At 38.5% G+C, this 20,729-nt stretch overlaps 1 long non-coding RNA gene across 1 annotated transcript; it reads left to right on the top strand.

The window, feature by feature from the left end:
• The first annotated feature begins 2,994 nt into the window (after nucleotides 1–2,994).
• Nucleotides 2,995–3,412, top strand: LOC137055870 (uncharacterized). The gene is made up of 2 exons (XR_010900105.1): nucleotides 2,995–3,077; nucleotides 3,348–3,412. It is a non-coding gene; the product is annotated as an uncharacterized lncRNA (long non-coding RNA).
• Nucleotides 3,413–20,729: the final 17,317 nt, after the last annotated feature.

Genomic DNA, 20,729 nt, shown 5'->3' with positions numbered 1-20,729 from the left:
TTTTTGCTCACTGGGTTAAGGGTATGTTTCACCAGGTTCGCCTGTTGCCTGAGGACAGACCCTTACTAAGATTCCTTTGGCGAGACTTGCAACGAGAGATTCCACCGCAAGTATATGAATGGCAGGTGCTGCCGTTCGGGACCAGCAGTAGTCCCTGCTGTGCCATCTATGCGCTACAAAAGCACGTCAAAGAACACCCACGCAGCACTTCTGACCTCATTCAGAATGTCGAATCCAGTTTCTATGTTGATAATTGTCTGGAGAGTCTACCTACTGCGGAGGCAGCCAAGAGTAGAGTGGATGACTTGCGTGCACTATTGGCGGATGGCGGATTTGAAATTAGGCAGTGGACGAGCAACCAATCATCAGTAGTAGCTCACTTACCATCTGATGCCAGATCCCAGGACATGGAACGGTGGCTGGAGTACAAACGCTGTGACCCTCAAGAACCCGCATTAGGACTCTGCTGGAATTGTAGAACTGACACACTGGGTTACAGATATCGACCTATCGAACATTCAGTACTGACAATGCGTACAGTTTACAAGATACTAGCGAGTCAGTATGACCCATTGGGTTTCATCACGCCTTATACCACCAGAGCCAAGATTCTCATACAGCAGCTATGGTCGAAGAAAAGAGACTGGGATGACCCAGACCTCCCTGCTGAACTGCGCGAGTCTTGGAATATCTGGGAGAAGGAGTTACCACACCTCAGCACAGTCTCAATCCCACGTTGCTATGTTCCTGAAGCCATGGATAGTTCTAGATTTGTGCACCACCTGCATGTTTTCTGTGACGCGTCGGAGAGGGCGTATGGAGCAGTAGCCTACCTCTGTACATCTGATGAGGGCATCACCAATGTCTCATTCATAATGGCCAGGTCAAAAGTGGCCCCTAAACGCCAACAGACCGTGCCACGGCTAGAGTTGTGTGCGGCGCTGGCTGGAGCACAGCTGGCAAAATTAATCCAGACGGAATTGTCTTCCTTCTTGCAACAGACCACCTTATGGACAGACTCGACAACAGTCCTAGAATAGCTACAGTCAGAGTCATGCCGGTTCAAGGTATTTGTCGGCACTCGCGTATCCGAAATACAAGAACTGACAGATCAGCGATCATGGCGTTATGTCGACTCACCTAATAATCCAGCTGATGACTTGACACGAGGCAAAACGCTTCTAGAGCTTACTAGACCTAGCAGATGGAGTAACGGGCCGTCTTTCCTGTTGCAAGCTCCAGATAAATGGCCTCAGAGACCACCCATCACTCAGCTACCCAAGTCTAACGAACTAAAGGGAATGACATTCTGCAGTTTTGCATCTGTGCCACAAAATATCCCAGATGTGAACCAGTTTGAATCATGGAAGGAACTGGTCGAAGCTGTACGTCAGCAATGCCACGGGGCGGCAGAGCCAAACCAGACTCACTCAATTAACAGCTACCGTGAAGCAGAAGCTATTCTCCTGCGAGCCTGCCAAGCACAAAGTTTTCCAGAAGAGCTTGTTTCACTAAGAGCTGACCAGCCTGTTCATATCAGCAGCAGACTCAGAAATCTAGCGCCCGGAACTGGACCAAACAATGGGTCTCGTCAGAGTAGGTGGGAGGCTACGGCAGTTACAGCAGGTTAGTGATCTTGATATCCATCCCATTGTCCTCGACCCTCGTCATCCAGCTACCATGCTTCTAATCAAAGACTATGATGAACGGCTGTTACATACTGGCTCTGAAAGGTTGTTTGCAGAAATCAGGAGACAGTATTGGATCTTGAGAGGTCGACAAGTCATCAAAAGGTACCAACTTCATTGCCCCGAATGTCAAAGATGGAGAGCACAGCCTAAAGTTCCTCAAATGGCAGATTTGCCAATGTCTCGCCTCCGCATCTTCCGCCCACCTTTCTTCTCAACAGGTGTTGACTGTTTCGGGCCATTTATCGCCAAGATAGGCAGACGAAACGAGAAGCGGTGGGGGGTGATTTTTAAGTGCCTGACGACACGTGCCATTCATTTGGATCTCCTTAATTCAATGGATACAGATGCCTTCCTACTGGCCCTCCGCAGATTCATTGCCAGGCGAGGTAAACCAGCAGAAATAATTTCCGATCAAGGGACGAATTTTAGAGGTGCTGACAGGGAACTTCGAATGGCATTCAAAGAATTGGAACCACAGCTTCAACGACAACTGACCGATTACCAGATTGAGTTCAAATTCAATCCCCCTAATGCACCACACTTCGGCGGGGCATGGGAGCTGGAGATTCGTTCTATCAAGAGTGCACTCCAGGTTGCTGTAGGAGCTCAATCATTGTCAGAAGATGTACTTCACACCATCCTAGTTGAAGTGGAAGGTATTCTCAATTCCAAGCCACTTGGATACGTGTCATCGGATGTGGCCAATCCTGATCCTATAACACCAAATATGCTTCTGATGGGGCGGCGGGATGCTTCTTTGCCACAAGCCGTTTATGCTCCTGAAACCATAGGACGCCGTAGATGGCGACATTGCCAGAACCTAATAGATCAGTTCTGGATCCATTACCTACGTGAATACCTGCCAACCCTTCAATCCCGCTACAAGTGGCAGCAGCCGACAGAGCCACTTGCACTGGATACCGTGGTAATGATAATTGACCCCAATCTACCACGAGCCCAATGGCCAATAGGTCATGTGGTGAAACTCATTCCAAGCAAAGATGGTTGTGTACGGACTGTTGAAATTCAAGTGCGAGGTAAAATATACACCCGACCGGTAGCCCGCCTTATCCCACTTCCAGGCCTGCCAGAAAATATGTTATGTCTGCAAACATGAAGAATTCTACTAATCAACACATTTGCTGCTCAAATGTGGGGGCGGCTGTTCTGAATTCTCCATGTTCAGCATAATACCGGAGATGCGCACTGAATCAGCGCTGCACGTCACAGACTATTGCGCAACCTGCGCAGCTGCGGAGCTTGCGCTCATTTAATACACTGAGAATATGCGTAGCGTTATAGAGCTGCATCCGCCATTCCGACGGGGAAGAAAGTTCGCTCGCTGGATTGCTCACACTTTAAGGACATTGCATGAGTAACGGACAAGTAAGTCCAGTGTTATTTGAATATTAATGTTACATTGCAAGTGTATTCATTGCAGATACTGTTTATAAGAGTTATTCATGTATAGCCTATTAATGCGATCTGTTTACCTCACGTGAGTTATGTGCTGTATCATGGGCTGTCAATTCTTTGAAGTTTAATACAGCAATCGTTATAATTGTATGAGGAATAAGATACTTTGAGTTTATTTGATCTAGCATGTAACACTTAGGTGATCTGTATGTTAATTATTATTTCTCTTTCATTGTTTAGAAAACCTTGCACATGTCCATCTATGTTGATGCCAAAGCATTCATTAAAAGGCTATCATCTGTCAATGACTCTGAGTTCTCTGACAAGAACACTGTGGCGGTCAGCGCACATTAATCCAGCTATATACTAAATCGTAACAGCCAGGACAGGAGCTGTAAATGTATATAACTCCAAAACGAAATGAGAAATGTTCACCAAAATTGACACACGTATGGGCTCACTCCAAGAACACATTAAACAAATGGTACGATTGTGCTTCTTGGTGACGCTATAATGGAACAAAACATGAAAATCCCATAGCCCTTTTGGCTAAATTAATTAAAATGTGTTTAATTGCTCATTGCTGCAGTTGATCTGACACTCCCAGCCATTTAGGCATGTCTTTTCTTCTTTGTGCTTGGCACCGATAATGGCTGCTTGCAGTTATATTTATATATGCAATTACAAAGTACAGCGTCTTCTTCGTTAACAAATGGTGTCAACCCAAACGAATAATTCATAATTTCCTATTGCAATTTAATAATGCAAATTCATAATGCAATTTCATAATTACCCTAATGTCGTGCCAAACCTCTTTACATTCTTTCTGTGGAACAGAATGTTTTTGTAATACAATAGAAGGCACGGCAACCAAAACATTCTTCAAAACAGCTTTTGAGTTTCACAGAAGAGTGAAAGCCATACAAGTTAGGAATGACATGAAGGTGAGTAAATGACAACATTTAATAGCAGTACATTTACTTTATGGCATTATATCTTAAAATCAGTGCTTTACACTCAAGTGCATTTCTATATGACAAACTCTATTACAGTAGCATTCCTGTATGTGATGCAATGGCGTCTAAGGGCCCGAAGATCACAGGCATCCAGTATGGTTTTCCGGCCTTGACCCTTACACACAGATATTGTTCCAGATTCTCTGAATCTTTGAATGATTATTATGCACTGTAGATGATGATAACTTCAAACTATTTGTAAATTTTCTCTGAGAAACTCCTTTCTGATATTGCTCCACTATTTTTCACAGCAGCATTGAGTAATTGGTGATCCTCTGCCCATCTTGACCTCTGAGAGGCTCTTTTTATACCCAATCATGTTGCCAACTGACCCAATAAGTTGCAAATTGGTCCGCCAGCTGTTCCTTATTTGTACATTTAACTTTTTTAGCCTCTTATTGCTATCTGTCCCAACTTCTTTGGAATGTGTAGCTCTCATGAAATCCAAAATGAGCAATATTTGGAAAAATGAGCCAATATTTGGCATATATTCTATTGTGAATAAAATATAAGTTTATGAGATTTGTAAATTATTGCATTCTTTTTTTATTCACAATTTGACAGTGTCCCAACTTTTTTTAGAATCGGGTTTGTAAATGTGAAAGTAAAAAAAAAAAAACAGATGTAAAGAACTTAACCCCATCCCTTTCAAAGATCGTATACGGCGGGCTTACTATTTTTCACTGCTCATTAAACATCACACGATTACTTTATCTGGACAAACTCAGTATCATCAGAAAGATTAAAGACACCAGCTTCGATTTTTGACCACTGTTTATGATAAAACTGGGTTGCAGTGACATTCATTTCTTAATTTATGTCAGGAGTGCATTATTATTGATCCATTATGAACGATATTTTGAACAGATTATCAGACTAACGTTCATTCTCTCTCGTCTGCACTGGCTCATTTGTGTTTATTAATGATAATTCTCTTCTTAATGAAATGCATCCAATATTAGTCATCAGGCGTTCATTTGCTCTCTGAGCTGTCAGTCATCTTACTGCTCAGCACTGCCCTCCGCATGATGCGCTCCTCCTGTGTGGACACGTCCTCTGTTACGCCCTGTGGACGTATAATGTAAGAAATGTTTCTGAGTAGGCATTGTCTGTTATTCTCTCTCTTTCCCTCACTCTGCTTGCCTTTCAGTTAACGAGCCACACCTGAAGCTCATAAGGAGTGCTGCAGTGCAGTGCAGCCTAATTAATATTATTAATGAAAACATTATATGAGCCTAATTAATATTATTAATGAAAACATTATATGAGCCTAATTAATATTATTAATGAAAACATATATGAGCCTAATTAATATTATTAATGAAAACATTATATGAGCCTATCTTAAAACATCTGCAACCAGTGGCTTTGCCTTTTGCATTGTACCTTAAAATGACAGTTTGGGAGCGAATTTAAACATTAAGGTGGGAAGCATGTGAACCAACCCAACGCTGGGTAGAATCAACCAAGCATTGCAACCCAGCAGGTTTAACCCAACGACTGGAAATTTGAAACTACCCAATGGTGTTTAAAATGTGATCAAATAAACCAAAAAAAAAAAAAAAAAAAAGTCTTAACCCAGCCTTTTGGGTTAAAAATCAACCCAGCATTATTTGCTATATATCATGCATGTTAACAAGCAATTAAAGCGTACTCCAGGAACTCCAGGCATGTATATCAAGTGTGATACTCGAGGTAATAATATTCTAGAGAGTGTGGAGTGTGAATTTTAGGGAGTGTGAATGATATGTTGCCAAGTTTAAACCCCCTTTATCGAACTGTGATCATAACACGATTCACTTGATTCCAACTCATAGGACTGTTTGAACAAGGATTAAGCCACAGGCAAAGACAGTTTCTGTTTGGTCTGATGACAGCTTTGAAAGCGTAAAAGGCTGCTTTGCTTCGACGGACTGGGAACTCTTTAGTGAGATAGACATTGAGGTTGCCACAGAAACTTTGACTGATTAGGTAACACTTTACTTGAAGGGGTGTGCATAAGACTGACATGACACCTTCATAATCATGACATGACACGTGTCATGAATATGAAGGAGTTTTTATGCATGTTTATGACAACTGTCATTAAGTGTCATTCGCTTAATTATGTCATTTTTAATGGAATGATGACATTTCAGAGTTGTCTTTGTTATGACAACTTGACATAAACCAATACATCATAACCTGTCAGTGTCTTTGTCATGACAACTTGACATTACCAAGACAACATACCCTGTCATAAACATGACATAACAGATTATCAAATTTAAGAAACTTACTTAGCTTATAGGGTTAACCTTAAACTGTCATGTGGTTGGTTTTGATGTTGACTGAGGCCATTATAATGTCATACATTTTTTTCAGTGGCGCAAGTTTAATTTGTCATTAAAATGTAATTAGGTGTTAATACGCTGTCAAATTATTTTTTAATAACAGCATCATTAATATTTTTCAGTTCATAATGTTTTATTTTATTTTTTAAGTTTCCTCCACCAACTTATAAATAAAATCAATCATTTAATTTTTAAGACCTGCCCTCTCACAGAACTGACTCTTAAAAACACAAGGCATGAATTTATACATAGGTGACCAGCACCAATTAACGCAAAAAGGGGAAAACACGTACACAAATAATGGGCATTACACAAAATAAACATATATATATCAACATCATATACACACAATAAACACACACAGAAAAATAACACTTTGTCAAATGACTTCACTTTATAAATTATCTTCCGATGTATAAAAATAAGAGGAATAATCTTTAGAGCCCCACCCCGGGCTGAACAAATAATGGTTGCGACTAGAGCCTAGGCCGGAACATTATATATAGGGCCAACGTTTCCGCCCGAGCCCCTTTTGACGGTGCACCAGCACACGGGACTCCGCCATAACAAACAGACAAACAAAGAAATGGTAAGAATAAACTCAAACTATTCGTTAAAGAGTGAGCGAGAGTTTAAATAAAGTATATTAAACCCAAAATAACGTTGTTGTGAATTGTTTTTACTTACTGCAAACTAAATTGACATCTAACATCTTAAACACCTAAACAAACTAACCTGACTGAGGCTCTGTCAACAACTGTTACAGCGTACACATAACCAGTGGTGCCAACATAGAAATCATCATATGATATAGGTGTATATGTCTATGCCACTCTATCATTTTGAGTTATATTAATAGTTTTTAATGACTCTGTACGATTTCCTCTATGATGCCATATTTCAGGTCAAGCTAAATATTCATGACACTGTTATACAATAATTTGACAGAGTATTGACACTTAATGACATGTTAATGACAAATTCAACTTGTACCACTGTAGTTTAGGTCAAGAAATATATTCATGACAATGTTATGAAATAATTTGACACAGTATTGACACTTAATGACAAATTCAACTTGTACCACTGTAGAGTATTGACACTTAATGACATGTTAATGACAAATTAAATTTATAAAAAAATCATGACATTATAATAGCCTAATGACAGCCAACGTCAAAACCAACCACATGACAGTTTAATAATAATAATAATTATTATAATAATAATAGATTTTATTTATAACGCACTTTTCATTCCGAAGAATCTCAAAGTGCAACAAGGGGAAAAAATAACAATACATGAATAACAAGTAAAAATTACATCTCAACATCATGCCGGACGCTGATGACGCTAGCCTGGTGCAAACTTTAGCCACCATGCAGTTCAAGCCCGAGGGAGACCACCAGTGAGCAGCCGACACCCAGAAGAGAGAGCAGCCACAACGAGCAAAACCAACCACAAATTCAAACAAAAACAGAAGAGAAGCGGTGAAAAAACGGCAAACAACGTCCTCTCAGTGGCTGCCAGCAATCCGCAACAGTCCCAATTATAGCTCTGACTGTTAGACTAGTCACAAACATAAGAAAATAAAATAAAATCTAAATTTAATAGTTAAGTTAACATGATTTGTGGGTGGAGAAGCGGCGAACAGACAACGCCAGCGTCCTCTCCCCCACGTTGCATAGCAACTAATGTAATGTAAACCCAAAAAGCTAAGTAGTTTCTTAAATTTGATATTTAATCTGCTATGTCATTTCATGTCTGTTTATGACAGGTTATGTTGTCTTGGTAATGTCAAGTTGTCATAACAAAGACAACTCTGAAATGTCATCATTGCATTAAAAATGACATAATTAAGCGAATGACACTTAATGACAGTTGTTATAAACATGCATAAAAACTCCTTCATATTCATGACACGTGTCATGTCATGATTATGAAGGTGTCATGTCATGCACACCCCTTCAAGTAAAGTGTTACCAACAAATCTATAATTATGTCAGTTCCTAAGAAAACTTGCCCAGTTGAGAATTATGATTTTAGGCCTGTGGCTTTGACTTCAGATATTATGAAATGCTTTAAAAGGCTTGTTGTAACTGTTTTAAAGGACCAGGTTAAATCATTCCTTGACCCATTTCAGTTCACATTGGAGGTTGCACTGAGGATGCTATTACTTGTCACTCATTTGGTGAAAAGCCATTTAGAAGATTCCTAAGCATCTGCTCGTTTACATTTATAGATTTTAGTTCAGCGTTTAATACACTTCAACCCTAGATACTGATAAAGAAGTTGATAGAGTCTAAACTATTCTGCATTAAGTGGTTTTATTTTCCTTTTTTAACTAATCGTACACAACAGGTCAAAGTTAATAACTCCTATTCTGAGGTGAAAAAATGAAGCTAGCGCAAGTTCTGCCAGGAAGACTCAATCGTTACGTCACTAATTACCTTCACATCTATCCAATCACATCCTTTACCGTAGCATATAAAGGTTGTACTTACTCATGTTTGAGTCCGCAGATACTGCCGCTTCAGCACCACCATCCTCCCCACCACCACCAAGATGGGACCTTTCCTCCATCCCCCCCTACACAACCAGCCAGGCTTTCATATCATCCTCAACACCACCAGATGGGATCTCCCCTCTACCCTGAAGACTTCAGGATGTCTCTCCCTCCATCCACCCCACCACCACCAGATGGCCCCCTTTCGTACTTCGCGGGGGGTGAGCTGCGCCCCTGCCTCTGTAATCAGGCAGGATACGCAGATTCCGTACCCTCGGAAAGTGAATTATGAATGGGGCCTATGCCAAAGAGCTCCTAAATAAATGTTATTGTTACAGCATTAATTCTCCCGAGTCTTTCTGGCAGAACTATTATTATAAAGATCTGCAAGGTTGAGTCAGCAACCTTGCAGACCTTGCAAATAAACACATTTTATTTACACTATACACTAATGAGTGTTTTGCTAGTCAGGTGAATACATTCATCATTAACTTTTCTGATGACACTGTGTAACATGTATAAATACTGCAATGGTAAACTAGAATAGTGGACCAGTATCAGAAAAACTAAATTCAGCTCAGAGAGGAAAATGTTGTTTAATGAGACACAGACCCAAGGATGCGGTACCCAAAAGTGTAATATATTACAATGACATAAGTTGACAGACAGTTTCAATATTTACATATACACAAAGATGGTGTAAGGGTGGATCGCCTACAGTGGTTCTGACTGCAGGGTTGCCGAACGACTAAAGAAACGTTATCAGCGTGATGGTAGAAAACTGTACATTTCTTGTCTATACCAACTAACCCACTGCAACTCATACCAACGACGGAAATAAGCGCAGTTACAATAGCAAAATATGTGGGAGAGCGTTGCTTTAATGTGACTATATTGTATTGCAATAGGGAGCACTTCAAAGTCAATACCAAACCAAAACTAGTTAGCAAATCATTTATAATTGAAAGCATTTAATGACAAAATCCGGTTATGGTTACACTTAAAATAGTTACAAAATAGATGAATGAGATGAGAAAACTTATAACATTAATCGTACCCAGCATGTGTAGAATGTTACCTGAGAGATAGGGAGAGATAGAGAGAGATAGAAAGATAGAAAGAGAGAGAAAAGAGAGAAGAGCCAAAGAAGGCCCTAGAAGAGACAGCCAGAGAAAAAGACAGCGTCAGAGGAAAGAGACCCAGAGAAAAGAGAGACCGTCAGAGGAAGAAGACCCAGAGAAAAGACCTCGAGCAACAGTTGCAATCTTCTTTTATACATCCCTTGACCATGTGACTGAAACCCTGAGACATTCAAACTGACCAGTCAGACCAGACTTCCCCCACTGTTCTACAGGTGTGGCACCATTTGGCCTACAGGCCCTCAACATCTCTTTGTCTTTAGGAATCCCAAACAGCCCCACTGATAGGCAAGGCAAGGCAAGGCAAGGCAAGGCAAGGCAAGGCAAGGCAAGTTTATTTATATAGCATCTATATTCATACACAATGGCAATTCAAAGTGCTTTACATAGAAAGGAATTAAAATAGGGCTAAAAAATGCATAAGAAAAAGAATACAATGTAAAGAGAATTAAAAATAATAAAATGATGATAACCAAAGAAAAGGACAGGTAAACTAAAACAGTTATAAAAAAAAAAATAATTAAAAAATGATGCATAGATAAGATAAGATAAGATAAGATAAGATAAGATAAGATAAGATAAGATAGGGTGCAATCAGTCGGACGTACAGTGGCACAGTGCTCATTCAGTAAATGCACAGCTAAACAGATGTGTTTTGAGTCTGGATTTAGTATTCAATATTCATAATTAGCTGATATTATGTATCTGTATTATTACTTTTTATTAGTAATCATAGTGTCCACGAGGACTTGCGCAAAATGCAGATATATGTCTGCCGTGAACCAGATGCAGTGGGCATCTTCATTGAGGGAATCCCAGGGCATGTTGCCTGCCAATGGGGATAACATATGCTCTGAACCTGCAGTATCCACCACAACTCTGCAAAACATTTGAGCTGTTCCAAAGACTTTTTGTGGAACTTGACACACTGCGCCCAAAACCTTCCTCTCGATTCATGACATCAAAAAACAAACTTCTGAGTAAGTTGGTCAAATGCCAGCCTAGCACTCATAAATGATGTTTATAAAATCTTGTGTTTTTCAGAAGATTGTTCTGAATGTCTAATTGTTAATTGGCTGCAGATTGCCTAATTGGCTAATAGAATATGGCACAGATTGTACTTAAAACGTGTCATTGTATTAATGTTTTAATGAAAAGGTACTGTACTGTGCTCTAATGTCAGTCCTTTTATGTAAATTGCTCAGGTCAAGAGTCACTGTATTTTAATGTCAGTGTTAGGAGTACACAGATTGCACTTTGAAGGTGTTCTCTGCTGCACTTAAAGATGAGGTCAGAAGTTTCTGTAATTTTTCATTTTTAAATGTTTACATTACCATTATTGTGTAACATTAACAATAAAATTGATTACAGAATATTAGTTCAACCAATTGTTTATGGCAACTATTATAGAGCAATAAACGTTGGAAACAAATACCTCTCTTTCCTTAGTTATTAAAGTTGTGGCAATGCTAACTAATTATTTCAAGTGAATTGAAGAAATAATTTGTCTAAATTAATGAGTAAATAAATAAATTAAAATAAAAAGTAAATGTTTTACTTTAAATGTTACTTATTTTAATTAAGTATGATTTGATCAATCTGCTGCTCTTTGGCACAATGGTTAAACTCAAATGTTTTGCTTTATCTTGTAGACTCTACTTAATTTTTTTGCATACTGTAAAATACATAATACTGATTTTTACCAACTCAAAATAGCAAGAAGTTTTCTAAACTTACAAAAAGTAGTTGGAAAATGTTGCCTTAATTTTTTTGAGTTGAATTTAAGTAACAGTTTTACAGTGTGAAATAATTAGAGTTCAGTACATGGATATCACATACTATGAGTCGTAAACACTATTGCCTCCTCCTTCATATGTAAATCTCGTGCATGAAAAACACCACGGAAAAATAAGTGATTCTTAACATAACGCCAAGCGTGATGCAATCGTTGGGGATCATTTATATCCAACATTTGCATATGTCCGAACATGTTCATTGTCAGGCGGAACTGACGAAGCCGAATCATTGAGACTGCAGGTAAACAAGCGGCACTTGAGGATAGCAAAAACGGACTCTCATGGACACACACGTCATGTTCCAGGCTGTGCAGGAGACCTGAGGACTTTTCTACCCTTCCCACAGATAAAAAAGTCAACAGTCATGGTTGATGTTTATAATTCAATACCACAACAATTTAATTCAAGATCGTTCGTTTGTTCGGCCCATTTCAAGCAAGCTTTGCTCAGCTTCTTAAACTGACGCAAATGGCAGTTACAACTGTATTCCTGCAAGCAGTTAAGTAGCGATTTTATCCACTTATTGACTGTTTAAACAATTTCTGATTAAATTTTCTTAGAGAGACAACATTGTCTAGATAACACAAGATGCTAGTACAGTAACAATAGGAAACACCAAGTACCATACCAAACTAAATAGTGTGTCTAATGACAAAAGGTAATATTATTTTGTATTACAAAATACAACCGTAGATATGTTTCTTACAGATTGTTTACTCAATCCTTTTAGCAAACGTCACCTTTTCCACCATATAAGTTAAAACGATAGTCATTTGACAAGGCTATTCATTTTGTAAAAATATATATATTTATATTTTTAAGATAACTTAAATATGTTTTTGCATGCTTGTATTTCAGAGTACATCACAGTCACTGCGTAGCCTACATTGTGACTAACGTTACGTTATATAAACATGTAATATCATTGACGAAAAAAGACGAGTCTAAAATCACTGGTTTTTGTTTTGTCTGAGGGAATGAAGAGCGTTCGTTAACCCACCGAGAGCAGCCTTTTCTCAGCTAGACCTTCTGAAATTTGCCGCTGATTCTGATGTTTTTGTGGTGGTTAAACATGATATATAAATTTGTCTGGTGTAGATCTAACGGCCGGTCTTTGGTCTCATCAATCTATAATTTGTTCCTTGACAGATCGTTTTGGCTGATGACAGAGTGAAGTTTTTTATTTTAGGCTATTTAAATTAACCGTTGTAGATAGCGCTAACTTTGTTTGACTGAATTGTTTGCTTTATTTCTTGTAGCTTTTTATACCTTTTACTTATACTCTCATATCATTGATAACACATAAACTGACATTTAACACAAAGAGAATGGGCAGTGTTTTATGTCATATTTCATTTCATTAGAGGGAAAATCATATACGCACACTTGTCTGAACCATGAAAAAAAAAATCTTAAACATAATATAGCCACACAAATGCGCTTCAGGCAACTCATACCTTGATTATGCATGTATATTTATAACAAAACGAAATATAAAACACAACCCTGCCTCTTTTCTCATGTTTCTGATATCCGATGTTTAACCACATCAGAGCCAGCGGCAGACATCAGAAGGTCTAGCCGAGGAAAGGCTGCTCTCGGTGGGTTAACGAACGCTGAGCACCCGCTGATCGAATGGATCTCACACCTCCAAAAACAACAGATAAAATTGCCAAATACGTGCTCTCTTTATAAATAAATCTCACATGTAATCATTAAACAAGCACATTCTCGCCTGAAAAAGTCTTAAAACAATTTTTTTTTTTGCCATATTAACAGTATTTTTAAATTACGCAGCGTTTCTCATCCGCTATTGACGCTTGCTGGTCGGTGCGAAATGCATTCTGGGATGTCTCCTCTCGATGCAACCTCAATAAAAGGGGCGGATCAAGAACACATCTTGGCTAGATGTGCTTGGCTGCTTGGCTAGATGTGAACTTTTAATTGGCACAGTACTTGGGCAGCGACTGATGATGTTTCACAAGTCCACGAGAACACAAATACAGACAAGTCAGACATATCGCCCGTCGCGACAAGGCAAGCAAACCAAGCTGGCCTGGGGCCCCAAGACAATGACAGGTTAAGAATAAAATGCAACGACAAACTGGGTGATCGCCCTTTTGACAGTCAATGCAGTAAAGTGCAATGACGCTGTTATCGGGATCCCCCTCAAGGGGGCCCTCTCAGTAGTGCTGACAGCAAGCGGCAACCTCCCGCGATCTCTCTTGAAGCCAATATGGAAGTAATGTAAACTGCAATTCCTCAACTGGCCACTAGGGACAGGCTCCAGTAGGGAGCAGAATCTCATTGAGCCCCATGTTAAAATTCTCAACTTTAAAGCAGAAAAAAACATGTTTACAGCCTGGTACAAATTGCGGTTTTGGCTTATAAGGCTAATTTTGATCTTCATGACAACTGTGAGGGGGTGAATTTTTTTATAACTCATTCGTTTACGTTATATAAAGCCTTAAAGTTCTGCATAATTAAGGGCTTGGTTACAAGTGGTAGCCATTTATCCGCCTTCTATAGTCATTGCGTCACCTCAGCTCCGCGCACATCCCGCCTTTTTGCCCATTTTCTGTTGTGCGGGAGCGACACCCGATGACTCGCTCACAAGATGGCAACGCCCAGCTCGACCATACTTTAAGCTTCAGAACGGCTTATCAGAATCCTATGGGTGACGTCACGGACACTACGTCCATATTTTTTTTACAGTCTATGGCTGACAGCAGCCAGCCAACCACACGATCTCTGCTGCCGGCAAAATACAAAACCTCCTCTGCAGTCATGAAGCTTAATTATGCTTCAGAAAGCCAGAAAAGAAAAAAAAAATAGCTTAACAAAATTAGTGGTAAGTGATAAATTACACTGGATAAAATAGCTCTACTTGTCTTGTACAGAAACGGCGTAACTTTGCAGCAGGTAGGCTAGCAAAAATATGTTTATGTTAGCTAATGTTACCTGCCTGACGTCAAATACTGCACTGTTAAACCTTGCTGTAGATTTCTGGGTGAATAACTGTAAAATCGCCAGTATTTAGCTCTAACATCATTGGAAGGTATTTTACTGTAATATGAGGTGAGGTTTTGCTGCACTATAATAAACTACAGTACATTACTTCCAGCGCCCATGAAGGGAAATAACTGTAACATTTACTGGTTAATTACTGGTCTACATTCCCATGATGCATTACGTCACCGTTTATTTCAAACTGTTTACATCTTCAGTCAGAAAACAAGGATTAATGCATTAACACACACATACGCATGCGAGCACACAAATACATACACAAGGGCTGGATGTCTGAGCCTAAACGAGCAGGTGTGACCCGTTTGGAGTTTGTTTGCTACTGCTACGTGCTGTGTTGAGAACTCCAATAGTAGATTTATGGGTAACACTTTTGAATACTGTTTCTTACTTAATGCATAACTAATAAAGAGTTATTGCAGTACTAATGAATAATTCTTCATTAACACTCAAGTCACTAATATTAACTACTAAGGAATGAGTGTTAACTAATCAATATGTAATAGCATTTTTTCATTGTGTTCAGTATCAATTAGTTAATCAGTAACTATTCAATTCAGTTATGCCTCCTTAAGAACTACTATTAAGTAACTACTAATTCAGCTTCACGAGGAATAACTATTAAGTAACTACTAATTAACAGTGATGCACAGTATCAGATAGAGGCCCTTTCTTCGTCTTTAGTACTGTTGTTAGATAAATGTACTACTGTTATGTGTACTATATGTAAATATTCATTTACATTCACTCGCAAATGTGCCGATTAATGTTTCTGTCTGTGTGTGTCCCCACGCTATAATGTTGCAGTTCCTGCAGCATTAAATCAGAGAAAACAATTCTAGTGAAAGAGTACACAGATTCATGAGTGCACATGCAGAGTGCACAAAATGTGAGCGCACACGCAATTTCTGTGAGTCCAGTTTTGTGCGAGAGAATGGATTGAGATTCCTCTTGTAAGCAGAGATTCATTGCTTGTAAACTTGATGTGCTCTCGCGGTACAATATTAATACTACATTAATGAGGATGTTGATGATGTTTTTTTTTTTTGTTTTTTTTGTTTTTTTATGTAAGTATTGTCTGCAACCAGAAGTTCAGGACGGAACCCCATCCCCAATCTAAGTGCCTTGCCAACATGGCTCAGGCATTTTATGTTTATGTGAAACCAAATGATTTCTGTATTTAAGGCAATGACTGAGGGGAAAATGAGAATACAGGGAACCTATGAGTCTTTTAAAAAGAAATACCAAATAGTTCTCACGGAGTTACTTAGAACCTGGAACAGTATTCTAAAGTGAAAACAAACCCATTCATAATTAATGAAGAATTACCAAATAGTTAATAGTTAAATAATTAAGCCTAACTACCATTAATACAGTACTAATAAAGGAAATTTGACCCTCTATTCTAAAGTGAAAGTTTTATCCTCATTAATTATGACACTTATTGAATGATATTTAAGTTTATTGACCAGAATAAGTCAATAATTAAGCCTAACTACCATTAATACAGTACTAATAAAGGAAATTTGACCCTCTATTCTAAAGTGAAAGTTTTATCCTCATTAATTATGACACTTATTGAATGATATTTAAGTTTACTAACCAGAATAAGTCAATAATTAAACCTAACTACCATTAATACAGTACTAATAAAGGAAATTTGATCCTCTATTCTAAAGATAAGTTCTTATTGTTTAGCAGTTATGTGTATTTTTATGTGTGGTTCTACGTGAATCTAAATACGTAAAACATTAAAAGCAATAAACATTCTGCTGCACACTCAGTTCAAAGGATTTACATTAAACAAACTACACCTTAAAACCCTAAAATGAATAAGATTTCTGTAATCATTTAACTATTATTTATCAAGTAATACTTATGTTGCTTGCCATGGGCCACAATGACTAGAAAGTACACCAAAACGCAACATAAATTCACAAAAGACACTGATTTAATTCGTTCGCTCCACATTTTTAGAATCCATACAAGGAACTTCTTTATCCAGCGTTCTCCATCTTTCTCTTCAACAGCGACCGTAAACAAAACCCGCGCTGGTGGGGAATTCAAACATTGCGTTTTACGGCAGTGATATCAAACGCTCATTGGCTCTCGCCTGCTTCGTCACAGATTGCGACAAGCCGTGTTTTAGTTTTTAGTCTGTGGTGAATGCAAGGGGGTAATCTAGCGCTCGGAAAGCGTTCCACCCCTAGGGGCGGCCATTGCTAACCAAGCCATCACCTGCTGTTAGCATCCCATTGACTCCCATTCATTTTTGAGTCACTTTGACAGTGAATAACTTTACGTCTGAGACGTTTAAAGACTCCATTTGTCCATTGTTTATTTCTAAAGAAACACGACAATGCATAAAAGGCTCCATTACCTTGTATCTTACACTATCGCCCCGCAGAAGCTGTTTTTGTAAAAATAGGCTAACGATTGCGTCATAACCAATGCGACTCTGTCGCACAGTTGAGAAATTACCATATAGACCTGAGGAGACGCTCGCAGGCAATCTTTTACTGTCTATGAGACAGTCGGGGGGACGTGGAGACATAAAGTCTGATAAAGTCAAGGGGGATGAATGGAGAGAAGCCCGTAGTGAGCCAAAAGCAACGGGAGAAAATATTTAAACAACGTGATTCAGCTTTCACTTTCCACATCTACTAGAAGACCTACAGCTGTCAGACAGGAGGCTCACGTCACATCTACGTCGTCAAGCTCAGTCTGAGCCTGCACAGTTCGCTCAGCCATCAGGAAGTGAGTGCTCCTATACACAAATCCGCCGCGAACTTTATGGGCGCCGCCATCTTACCTGCCGCCATTACTGCGTGCCTGCGAAGTGCGTGATGGTGTGACACTTGCCGGTGTCCTCTAATGACATTTCAATGAAAGCGGATCCTGCACATTAAATAAAATGTCTGGTGAAAGGGAACATTGGGTAGATGATGTCAGGCAGTGGCCAAAACTTACAGAAAGGTAATTTATTGACAACAGGATGTATTAATGTATAAATGCGTCTGCCAAATGTAATGTAATTAAGACTGCAATAAAACTGAACACTGTCATTGTGAGCTGTGTTGCTAATATTAGGGCCCTGCTTTCCGTGATCACGGAATTGTTTTACACAAACACGTTTTAAGAACATGATCATAATAACGAACAGTTATGAGGACTTATGCTGCACTTAGAGCAGCGCGCGGCAGTAATGCACGACACGCTGTAAATGATAACAGAAAATAAATAAAACATACGTGCCTGTTACAAAGGGACTTTAAGTCTCAATTACACAAATATAACTTTGTAGTTTTCTCTATTGTTACTGACATATTATGGTACGAGTCCACTGCCTGAAAACCTCACGACACTGTGATTCATACGCAGCGGCTGATCTGTGATGTAGGATGCAGTATCTGGCCAATCCATCCCGAACTCATGCCCTGTAGTTTAGGTTCTGACGCTCATCACATGCCAGATGATTAGTATTCTATTAGAAGATGTATTCTATTGCTACAACTGGTCGTGGCTATTTATTGCAGCTTGTGAACATATGCATGAGCACATCGGTAGGTCACGCAAGTTTACGTGCTGATTTAATAAGGCCATATTTTTTGTAACTGATCGTTTCATATGTCTAACGTTAATTGTGACTAGGTCCGTTTGTAATGGACACGTATGTTTTAATTATTCTCTGTCTCTAAGTGGTTTTCTTTACGTTCATCACTATTTATTTATATATTAATTAATTAATTTTATTATTATTGAAAGTATCAAGATTTACAAACAAATATCGCTGCATAAAATCAACTTCTTCGAATTCGAAATAGGATACAGAAAAGATATAGCCTGAGGGAACAGCTCTTAATATCCTTAATACAAACAGGGGGGAAAATAATAATAGTATGCATTCGTAACAAAAATAAAAATAGTTTATAAGGGGAAAAAAGGTAGGCTATTATAACATGAGGGGAGAATCAGTCATTGTTAAGCTATTAACCTCATTTGAGAAGTGTTTTCGTGTACGCACTGCTCTAAGTCCTTAGCAGCAAGGCACGCAGTAATGGCGGCGATGCTTTACTTCCGTGTTTCGCCGGATTTGTGTATACTGACATCACATAACGCCGTAGAAGTCAATGGGATCGCTCTGTCCATTTCTTTTACTGTCTATGGGTGAATGAGAAACACGCGCGCCTTCAAATAGTGGGATTAAGTTTAAATTAAATAACTTAAATTCTCTGTAACGTTACCTCATACAAAACTATATCACCAGAGATGACTTCGACTGCAACACATCGTCACTCGGACTACTATTGGTACCGCTTTTGACATTTTCACAATAAAGAAATGATTGTGATTACACTTTTGTTAGATATGTTTTTCTTTATATATTTTCACTTTAAAAAAAACTCATTATGTGTATGTTTAGAGGTTTGAGTGAGATTAGGGGCTCAAAATATAATTGTAATGCTAGATTGCCCGTTAACCCATTAAGTTGTATTGTCATTTTTAGTCTCTGTTAAATTGTTATGTTTGTGTTTAGGGAAGTAACATGTATCTATAAAATGGTAAAAGGAAAATTGTAAATGTGTATATGATATAAAATATATTTTATGTATTCTGAGGTAAAAACACCTTTGTTTAAATGTTGCCAATACGTTCATGTTGTACCTTTCACTATTTATCCAAATAGACAAAAAATATGTTTTGTGTCTGTAGAAGCTGCTTATTAACTTATATAAATTACTACCATAATTGAGGATAAAACTTTTCCCTTAGAATAGAGGGTCAAATTTCCTTTATTAGTACTGTATTAATGATAGTTAGGCTTAATTATTGACTTATTCTGGTCAATAAACTTAAATATCATTCAATAAGTGTCATAATTAATGAGGATAAAACTTTCACTTTAGAATAGAGGGTCAAATTTCCTTTATTAGTACTGTATTAATGGTAGTTAGGCTTAATTATTTAACTATTAACTATTTGGTAATTCTTTAATAATTAGAAAAGTTATTTTCTTACTTAATCTCTGTTTTTTTGTGATTATTTAAAAAAAGACAAATTTGATATTAGTTGAATCTTATATCTGTTTTTTAACAGTGTACGATTGTTCTTAATGCTGATCTAACATCAATGTGATTAAATATTATTCAATATGATTAAAATTACAGGCCTCGCTCATCTTTTTAAGTGGGAGAACTTGCACAATTGGGGGCTGACTAAATACTTTTTTCCCCACTGTACGCCCCGTCGCCACAGGCGCTGTGAGTCACTAGTTTTTAAACACTCGAAGATTGGTCTCTGAAAATGATCCCCAATTCATTTAACAATGAGCAAATTTAACAATGCACTTTGTCATATAGAAATGCACTTGAGTGTAAAGCAGTGATTTTTAGCTATCATGCCATAAAGTAAATTTACTGCTATCATTTACTCACCTTCATGTCATTCCTATTCTTTCTCTCTTCTGTGAAACTCAAAAGATGTTTTGAAGAATGTTTTGGCTGCTGTGTCTTCCCCGTTTCCACCACAGGAACTTTACCCAGGAATCAGGAACTTTGGGTGGTACTCGGTGTGCTTTGACCGCAGAAACCAGGGTCTAAATGAAGTTCCGGGTAAATATTTCCCCCTCCAAGATATTGCCCTGCTCGCGAGTAGTACTTTTTCAAAGTTCAGGAACTTTCGAGGGTGGGACTTGGGCGCTGAACATGCTGATTGGTTGAGCTCACGCAGCATTTTATTTCAACTCAGCATTTTTAAAAGTCTTTTGCGAGGTTCGGTCTACGTTCAGTAATAATCAGTCTTACA

Source organism: Pseudorasbora parva, chromosome 21 (assembly GCF_024679245.1).
Source record: "Pseudorasbora parva isolate DD20220531a chromosome 21, ASM2467924v1, whole genome shotgun sequence".
Taxonomy (NCBI): domain Eukaryota; kingdom Metazoa; phylum Chordata; class Actinopteri; order Cypriniformes; family Gobionidae; genus Pseudorasbora; species Pseudorasbora parva.
The sequence above is the reverse complement of the archived record's forward strand: the minus strand, read 5'-3'. Positions and strand labels throughout refer to the sequence as shown.